The sequence below is a fragment of the Hippoglossus hippoglossus genome, chromosome 3 (genome assembly GCF_009819705.1).
Source record: "Hippoglossus hippoglossus isolate fHipHip1 chromosome 3, fHipHip1.pri, whole genome shotgun sequence".
In the NCBI taxonomy this organism is placed as follows: domain Eukaryota; kingdom Metazoa; phylum Chordata; class Actinopteri; order Pleuronectiformes; family Pleuronectidae; genus Hippoglossus; species Hippoglossus hippoglossus.
This window is the reverse complement of record NC_047153.1, coordinates 10,707,831-10,717,353: the sequence shown is the minus strand read 5'-3', so window position 1 is coordinate 10,717,353 and position 9,523 is coordinate 10,707,831.

Here is a 9,523-nt window from a genome sequence, read left to right as displayed (position 1 = left end):
ACAGTGTTGCAGCCAAAACCAATCCAATTGAAGTAGATGGTGATCAGGTTTTCAAATGTACAAAAACAACAGAAAAAAATGTCTAATATATTTAATTTGTCTCAAAATATGGTCACTGTGAAATGTTTTTTTACATACTGTCTACACATGACCATGTCTAACACAAGAAGCCACATGAACCTTGCACTTGAACAGGTCTTATTCCAAAATTGCATTAATCGTATTCAATTGTATGTAACACATTTTCTGAGAAATGTTAGTGCTACTGATTTACTTTAGTTTCAGTAAGTTTTGTTCTATCAAATGTGTCTAAAATATTGACTCAACCCCTTAAAATACTCACTGTTAGATTTTTTAAATCACAGAATGTAACAAATAAACATAGAAGCCACTAACTCTTTTTTGTCATTTTTGGTTTTCATCTGAAAACACAAAAAGTCCACAGCCGGAGGTTTGTTGAACATCCAGCAGCTCATTACTGACTTAAGATTCTCTCCTCTATTTCTTTTAGGTGTCTCGTCTGAACCGACAGTAACTTTTATGACTTTTGAAATATAAAAAGCCTCCTGTCACTTATTAACTTGAGGGCATTAAAAATGCAAATACGCAAAAATAAATGTTTGCATGGGCTCAAGAAAGAGAAGAAATAGCAGCAGCAGCCTGATGACATATGCAAAATGAGACAGATTGTTTCATGGGCAGGTTTTAACACTCACTTGCCTTTTATATTGCAATGACAATTTAATTTTCACACATGAAATGCATATAAGCATTAAAAAACTAATATTTTTTCTTTTCACACTTTAAGGGGAAAGCATAATGATAATCTGCTGGGCATAAACCTCATCTTGTATTACAGCACGTGCTCAGTCCAAACCAATTTCCTGCTAAATGCCCAAGGAGGTGCACGTGTGGGGGGAACCAGGGCCGAGATGGAATCACAGTATTTCAAAGTAAAATGAGGTGCAGAGGTGCGGGCCACAGAAGAACATTTAATGAGAGGCCCATTAAGCGCACAAAGAGCATTGTGTGAATCAATAATCTGCACAGACCTTCTACTTATCAGCCAAACTGGGGAAATTAACAGATAACTTCCTGCAGTATTATTACTCCAACACAACAAAGGGAATTGTCTTTTGTTCATACTTCAGTCCCACATCCTCTGGTCCAAAGGGCCGTTCATGTTCTTTTCTTTTTTGAGACGTTCAGACGTTGTGTACAAAACATCCTTATTAAAAGGATGTGACTTCAAGGACACATCCACAGATGCTCCCTGAAAATGGCATTCACTTCTGGAAACAAAATATTAGAAGCAGTGGACTGTGACATTTGCAGAATGTTTCCTTTGTTCCATTTCTGCACATTTGATAATTCACCGTGGTTCAAAGGCGTCCATTAAGTTAATAGCTGGGAATGACAACATGTGGGTGTGTGTGAGACCATGTGACCACAGCTCTGTCCCCCGTGGCGGTCGAACACGCCGCTCCATGGAAACAGGACTCCACCACCGCTGCACATGTGACGCTAATTGATCCTAATTGAGGTTGAGAGTGGTTCACTTGAAGAAAGACTGATGCTCCTCATCTTCATCACAGAGATGAGGGTCTGTGGCACACACACACACACACACAGATCTACTACTGATTAGGAGAGGAAACACATTAGTCAGAATCAGCACAAGTATGGGTGACACGTGATGCAATAGAGATAGATAGATAGATAGATAGATAGATAGATAGATAGATAGATAGATACACCTGGTTTGCAATCAATACTTAAAATAATATTAATTTAACTTAACTAGGTTCGGTTTGATGGTGAATATGTTTGTTAGTTTGAACCCATTCAATTTTGGGGCAGATCCACATCAGGGCCGAATGTTTTCTTAAAGATATTGAGATTTGCCGTTTTTTCAGCATTTTCATTGATTTCTCAAAGAATAATTTCATGGATCTTGATGAAAAGAATCGGACATGTTTCGGGGACTGATATTCATGAGTGTGTGGCGCAGATCCAAATGAAACTCGAGATCTAGTGAATTTAAATGTGGTTTCATAAGGGGACAGTTGGGCCTTTGCACTTAACTGAGTGCCAGTCTAGTTTAGGTATTCTATTCACTACACACAATACCTCTCTCGTCTGCCATTTCATTCCTTGGCCATCAAACTTTGCATTGCCTTATCTTTGAGAGGGAATGAGCAGCCAAAAAAGGGAATGCATACAAACAGTTTCATTTCACTCAAGTTTTCCTATGCATATATCACTGAGCTGAAGAAATAATGCATTGCATGTATTTATGACTACCAGTAGGTGTTGCTGTAACTCTGCATGTGCGTGCCTCATTCTGGAGGTGGAGGGTTAATGGCTTGGAGCCGGCTGGGTCAGGAGATGCTGGACAAACACAACAATCTGATTTCCTATTTCCCATATTTTCTCTTTTTGTTGTTCCTCTGGGTATTTTAACCATATTCACAGCCAAAACATTTCATGACCACTTGGGCCTAAATGTGACTGTGTTGTCAATGCATAGATATAACATGTATTTTCTGCAATACCAAGATATTTTGTTCAGATATTTTCAAAACGTCATTATTAGTTTTTTATGACTTTAAAACTTCCTTTTCTTAAGTGAAAATATTTAAATATACAGAACTTATTTTTTTTTACCATTTACATCACAGTTGAATCTTACTCTTGACAATTATTCATAAGCATTTGTTAATGTATTACCATGTTTGAAACTGTACAGGCTGTGTATGTTGCAGTTAGTACTCTACAGAACAATAAAGAAAACCTAGACTTCACTTTATAACCATGTTTACATTATTTTTTCTTCTTTTCAAAAGCATCTGCTACATCTGAACATCGTTGCATTAAATTGAATGCACTGTCTGACTTTACACGACACATGGCACTGTTACCTCCCATCGCTTTTCAACCCCGTTCAGTGGGGGGGGGGGGGGGGGGGGCTCGTGACATCAACTGTCTGCTGCATAGCCAAAGTACTCTCTGTACAGTAATACATGAGATATTTCACACCATGAGTGAGAGCCGCTGTAGCGATGAGGTGCTCGGTGCAGACTGCATTAGTGAATCATTCGGGTCATGCTACTCAAATCCTGAGATCATTAGCTGGAGGGTTTGCCGGCAGTGCTCCTCTGTGAAGATGCAAATGTCTCCCCTTACACTATAAATGAAGCTGTGGCCATTGTTTACATATTGTAAGCAGAAAAACATGCACATTAAAACAAAGAAATTAGCATATTGATGTGCTTATCCATTCGTTTATTGTTATTTGTTTTCTCTCATCGGGTTGCGTACAGGACACGAGTGAGCACATGCACTCAACTTATCCGCCATTAAGAGTGCACGCTGAAAGATCTTCTCATCCAAACAGCGTGATTTCATTACCCAATCATTAGAGCGGATATGATTATAACTTACAGTAACAATGAGTAAATATAAAAGCGTCTGGTATGAAATGGAATAAAAAGGGTGAAAACTGAGACCATCCACCGCGGCAATACATCAAACTCATTGGCTGTTGAAAACTGTCACCCTGCTGTTTTCCTTTGACAGAAAATATATTAAAGATTTTTAAATCGACACAACAGGTCAAAGGCTGCAATTTTCAGAGACTATACCGAATATGCTATCCTCAAAAGCAAGCAAATGCCACCATATTTTATAGACAGAGCAGAAAAATCCCCTTTATATTAAACTTTATTTAATTTGAAAGAGAACATTTTATGTGGAGGTGTAATTGCTCCACTCGCTACAGTTTAGGTGAGCTGCTTCACCTCCCCTGCCCTCGCCCTCCCAGTGCCGTGGTGTGCATTGTCGCCCGCCAAGCTCTGAAATATTATCACAACAGGATGTGGGCTGGGATAACACCGAGAGTGCTTCCTCTGCAATGTCTGCCACCTGGGAGGCTCTTCAATTATCACTGCATTTTAATGTAACTTTCGGAGTCTGAGCTGAGCGGCAACTCGAAAGAACCAAAGAGGGGGAGCAACATGGGCATTAGACTTGTGGGAAAAGCTGAATTGATCTTGTTTTGTCTTTCTGATTGCCTGTAAAGTGGTTTTGCAGTCGTGTCTTCTAATATGCATGGACCGGTACTTTCAGCTAATGCATCAAAATATCATAAACTGCAGTTGAGTCCAATCAGCTATACCCTCATGCAGCAGCTGCTATATATTGCTGTCCAAGGGCCTTATTGTTATTCAAAGCACCACAATTATAACAGGGCAGTTTGGATATATGACCTCAGGCAAAGTTTCCATGCAAACAATTGAGAAAATATAAAATACAAGCTGACCAGAAGTCTGCATCAACTGGATCTACACATTCCAACTTGTCAACTGGCCATATGGGAGGGAACACTATGAGCCAAAAAGAAGTTTATAGCTCAGCAGCAAATTAAACTTTCTATGTTATGTCTGTTCATAATGAGAAAATGTACTTCTATCTCTAGAACAGCAAAATCCCCCCCCCTCAAACATCACACATTTAAATGAGCTATTTTGTGATCCTTGACCCAGTACACATTGATTTTGGGAGGAAGTGTGGGATTTTAGTTTTTATGAATTTTTATGAATTCCACCTTGATGCTTTAGGGAAAGTGAAAGTCTGACCTCTTCATACATATCTCTTTTAAATGTGTTAAAAAACAACATTTAATGATGGTGCATAGTATTGGATGTGCAAAGTAAACCACACTAAACAAAATTAAACAAAATTAAAGTTAAAAACACTGTATTTCAGACATTTAACAGATTCATTGTGGGAATAAAAATAAATAAATAGTGAACACAGTTGCAGTGATCCAGTCAATATCTTTCCTTGTTGTGGAAACCCAATGTCAACACACTTAGACCGGAGGCAGGTAAAACTTGAAAGGGTTTATGTTCACGGTTCCAGCAAATCTTGGTCCTTTACCGAATTGATGCATATAGTCCAAGTATCTGTTCCATGTCCATCACGTTGTCACGGTCAAAAACGTATTTCGATCCACTCCTCCGCAGACTTCGCACGATAGACGATTTCCACGCGCTCAACAATATACCAAGCATGTGCACTAAACTGCACCACGGCAAACTGTCGCAAACAACAAGCCGCAAACTGGCACCCAAATCAGAATATAATTCAAGACTAGCAGACACACAATTCAAAATATACTTTAACTGTATAACTATAAAAAATATATACTTGGATAACTTCAGAACATATCAAACCAACATTAATATTTATTAACACACACATGCAGGTTGCTTGGCTGGCTCATACACAAATACTACAACATATTTAAATACTCAGTCAGTATACTGCAGTTTCTATTTAGATACTGTGTCCCAGCTACATGCTAACCTACACACAGGGGCTTTGATTATTTCATTATCATTAAGTCATACCTCTCTTAAATGCTGTGTGATGCGTTCATGAGGTTAACATGAGTCCAGCTACAGACGCAGAGACGTAAAGACACCGCTCCAGAGGTGAATGCTGGGATTTGCTTGTGAGCCAACATGTGTGGAATAGCAAGAAAGGTGCTGCTCCTGCTCGGGGAGTCTGGGACCGTGAGGAGTTGATGCAAATCGGATATGATAATGAGCGCCCCGGGAAGGAGAGTAGAGGCGGCATTAAGATGTGTCAGCACCTTTGTCTCTGTCCGACAGATGGAGAGGGAGGCAGAGTTCAGTTGTGATAAATCTGGTTTTTTTTTGTTCTAGCTACAGGATTTGATTCAACTCAGATGCAGAAGTCAAGCAATATGTTTGTTGTTCATAACTAGTCATCAGCATTGATGGGTTCTGTATTTGATACGTGTCACCTTCAGTTGTCCACTGAGGCTTTAAGGTCTACAACGTAATAAAATCACAAATTATTTGTGTTTGGCATTTGAGGCTTCAAACTTTTAGATCTATTGCTAAAAGGTGTCTTCCTGTATCATTTTAAAGTCTCACCGGCACTGCTTCTTTTTTTCACCGGAGGGCTGTTAAAGTTATGATCACATGTTAGTAGTTACAATTTTAAATCTATGTAGGTTTCCTTATTAAACCTCCATGCGTCAGCTTGGTTATCAATACGTTTTATCACTCATCAAGAAACTGTGGCAACAGGTTGCAGAGTCGACTGACGGCAACATGAGCAGATCACACACAACTGTGTGTCATGTCACGGACACTTTCTTTCTCACAACTGATCCTCTACCAAGTCCACATGAACACATCAATTACCATCTGGTTGCATCTGTTTTATGTGCGAGTTAATCTTGTGATGAATTGTTCCCTGTAGGCACATTCTTCCTTATCATAGCAATTGATTCCACATGCTTGCACGGTTACTTAGATGTGACACATTTTGGGCAAATTTGCTCATTATTCTGTTAATTATCCCCCAAATACTCTTAGTGTGAGACGAGATCTGTGAGATAGAGAAGAGCTGCTCTTCCTCTGCTCTGTGTTATTGTGACTTGCACTATGAATGTGGAGGATTCATGTAATTGCAGCATTCCATGTAAATACATCATGGATGTATGGCAGGATCATTAACTGGTCAGAGGCAGAATGTTGCACAGGTAGTTGTTGGCCTAGCAGATTTTATTCTCTCTGATTCCATCACTGTCCACCATTCACTTATTTCATTCATCATCTTTTGTCTACACTTGTCCTGCTCATTCATTTGTTGTGAATGTGAAGCACTTTGGGTCAACTCCCGTTGTTTTACATAGAAATAAAACTGGCTTGAATACGCCCCATCAGCTACTAACAGACCATGCATGCATTGAATGCCTTCAGCCGCCAGTCATATGTGACAAATAGCAACCTGTGGCCAGGACACAGAAACTGACATTTAGTTTAGACTAAGAAAGAAAAATATTTTCCTTATGCCAGTAACATTCATCTTCTGTTTTAAAAGGACTCGTCTAAAGTCAGGTCACAACAATTATATGTGCAACAACATTTAAATCTCAAAATGACTTGCCCTACATGGTTTGTTGCTCCCTAGTGTGTAATGTAATTTTTCCCCCCTCATGGCCAGGACCCCCTGTATACTTCACTTCCCTCAAGAAAGAAGAAGAAAGTTACTGGCATTCTTCTTCTTCTTCTTCTTCTTCTTCTTCTTCTTCTTCTTCTTCTTCTTCTTCTTCATATTATTACTAGAAGTAGTACTCCTAATTTCTACCTTGATAATATCTTATGATAATTGTTTAGTGAAATTCTGATATGATAACAGTCCTAACTGGAACTTGTGAGGAGCAAATTATAGGCAGATTAATATGTACAAGATGTGTTTTCTTGCTCAAGACAAATCTGCTGGCAGATAATAAAAAAGAATAATACAAAATCTGACCACCACACAGCAACAACGGCTCAACCTTTACAATTTCAGAAATTCCTGTTTAGCTCAGTGCAGCTGGTTATCCGGAGCTGGCCAGAAGGGCCTCAGTGAAGTGCCTCATAATAACAATAATGTTGAGCTTTCATATCAAATCCACCTTCAATAAACAAAAATCACATTTTGTGTGGAAATGCTAATGAGCAGATTTACAGTTGTTCTGACCCTGAATGAACTGTTTACATACATCACTGGTGTATATAGTGGGTTCCCAAATCCACTCTGTTCTTAGAGAAGAGCGTCCATCTTTTTTTTAGGATACCAGCCAGTGACAGGTCATTTGAACTTGTCCTGACAAACTTTCGCTGGCCCTGGGCCAGTGGTTATATCAGACCTTGCAGAGGAGGGTTTGTTTATACTTGCACCTAACATGAGTGGGCAGCCGCTGTGCGCTCACTAAGAATACCATGATCCCAAGGAAAACAAACAATAAAAAAATAAAAAAATAAATAAAAACAAGCAACATCTGTGAGTTTATACAAGTGAAAGTGCAAGAGAGCAGACAAAGCCCTGCAAACCATGCAGAAATGCTCTGGGGGTAATGTGTGTAAGTACGAGCTGTTTAAAATTTTGAGATGTGGGTCAATAGAGTTTACATGGATTTCCATTTGATGCCATAACTGTTGTGGTTTTAAGCTGTCCCCTCCCCCTCTCTCTCTATTATAAGGAAATATGCTTCAGTGTGGAATCTTTGTAAATGGAAAATTTCTTATACTGCTTACACGAAAAACTCAGGCCCATATTTCATTAAAGCCAATGATGCCTATCGGCTTGCACAGCAAGTCCAGAAATGAGGCAGAAATAAATCCAAGCAGTTTACAGAGTGATGGAAATTGTAGAGTGCAAACTGTATATTGAATGTGTACGTAAAAGTAAAAACAACATGCCAATTCCATTATGAAAAACGGACTAGACTGCTGATTCAGAAGCAATACGTACTTAAATGTGGATTAGGTGCTTTCTATTTTGCATGTGTCGAGAAATATGATACTTCTTTAAAAGAAGTAATAAAGCACAAATATCTTTTTATTTGGTTTAGCTGCGATAATCTCATGACTGTAGTTACATATATAGGTAAGTGGTTTTAGGATCAGTGTATACAGATGAGGAAAGGTTATGTTTTTTTTTACTGTATAACGTTTTTTTTTTTTACTTTATTCAAAGAAATAGATTAACTCTCAGGGGTTGCAGATCATGTTTTCGCAATCAAATCACATAACTGGGATCAGGTCGTCACAACATTACCAAAAACTGGCAACTTTGTGTTGAACGAAAGGTACCAAACATTGTAAATATTTTTACGTGGTATATAAAGGGAAAATCAAAAGCTTTCAAAAACCTAGGACAGGATTAAACGACTGGTTTCTGTAAAGATTAGATATGCTGTTTTTTTTATGTCACTGTACATGTTTCCATGGTGAACTTCAGGTGTAAGTTGAGCCGATCATAACTTAACTAAACATTGTAGTGATACTGAACGTGTTTCATGTCCAAAAAGCATTTAATTCTGAACCAACTGCACTTCCTTTGAGTGCCCAGCAACACACATGAATGGGTTCTATGCAAAGAACACACACAGAGATTCTTGCTTTAAAGTTGTTTGGTCAGATGTATGAGATCTGCTGCCGTCCTGTTTCTGCTCCTGATAAATAGAAGTTACTGGACATAACTCCTGTTCTATGACTGTAGCATATTAATGAATATCTTAGTGTTTCCATTGTTAGTTTGCTTTTTGTGACTCAGTATATCGCCTGATGAAAAATGAAGCAGTCCACTGCGGAGCAGCAGGAGCGGTGGACCGAACCTTTGTTCTGCTCACATTTTAGACAATGTAATTATTATTTGCCTCATTAATGATCTATCACTTCACCACCCAAGACCCATCCGCCATTAATCAGTCTTAATTTTTACGACCCATCCGCCCTATTCCCAGATTGAACTATGGTGCTCGCAGATATAACTGCAATCAATACTATTCTGCACATATAAGTACTGTATACTAAGTGTTTAAGGCATAGATGCTTACAAAAAAGACCACACTGATATATTTAAACATGTTTGCTTTAGCTCAGTCGTTCCTAAACCCCCCGGGGCGTCTCTAAGGGAGGATCACTAAACGATT